Source organism: Limulus polyphemus, unplaced genomic scaffold (assembly GCF_000517525.1).
Source record: "Limulus polyphemus unplaced genomic scaffold, Limulus_polyphemus-2.1.2 Scaffold515, whole genome shotgun sequence".
In the NCBI taxonomy this organism is placed as follows: Eukaryota; Metazoa; Arthropoda; class Merostomata; order Xiphosura; family Limulidae; genus Limulus; species Limulus polyphemus.
The window spans coordinates 425,352-426,317 of NW_013666125.1; positions in this window are offsets into that span (position 1 = coordinate 425,352).

The window sequence follows — 966 nt, forward strand, 5'->3', positions numbered from 1 at the left end:
TTACTACTACCAGTAACTACAACGACGAATTAACGTAAAGGTAGGTTTTCATCAAAGCATTTTAGACTCACAATGTTGTACCGCCGTCCATAATTTTTAAGTGCTGAACAGAGGAAAGGAAACCAGTCAGCAGCACCCTACCGCCCACCTTCCACGTTATTGGTGGTCATTTTATAACGCATTCATAGCTAAAAATAAAGTGTTGGGAATATCTTGTGGTACCGAACGGATTCAAACTCTGCTGGCCAACTCCGAAGTCCAGAGCTCTACCACGAGACCGCCACGTGCCCTTAAACTCCCACCCATTTTAAATATGCTTTCGACCCTATATGACTTTATGTTTTGGAACACACTCGTGTCTATCACTTCCAAGTTAGAGACGGCTAGCATACATAGCCTTTGTGGAGCTTTGAGCAAAATCCAACAAACAAAACTAAGACGAAAAGGGTCTCACTTTCAGAAGAGTAGTTCCAGGTATTTGAATGTTGCCTGTATTACTTGTCTTTTAGCTAACACGCTCCCTTGATTCACAAGGACCTGAAAACTGAATTATTAATCCTCAATCATCGAAATACGTTTCAACGATGCAAATACTAGAAAACTAGATACGCCATGATAAGAAACAGCAACAAAACACACTCTGCTTCTTTTAAACGAGTAAAATATATTCTAGAACACACATTCAAACCCGTATCAGCAAGTTATAAAGATAATACGTAACTTCAAGTTATAACAACACTTCACTGTCAATTTCTAAATTCTTATGTTGTGTAAATTTTAGAGAAATCACGTATCCTGTTGTTTATTTTTTCAATAAAGAAGTAATTTATAGAATACACAGTAACGGTATTATCAGTGCGACGAGCGGTTTTTGATCACCTACGGACAACAAGTTATTTTAAATAATAACATCTGTGACGCATCGTTTGTTTGCGTGTTTGTTTTAGAGCAAAGCCACATTAGACT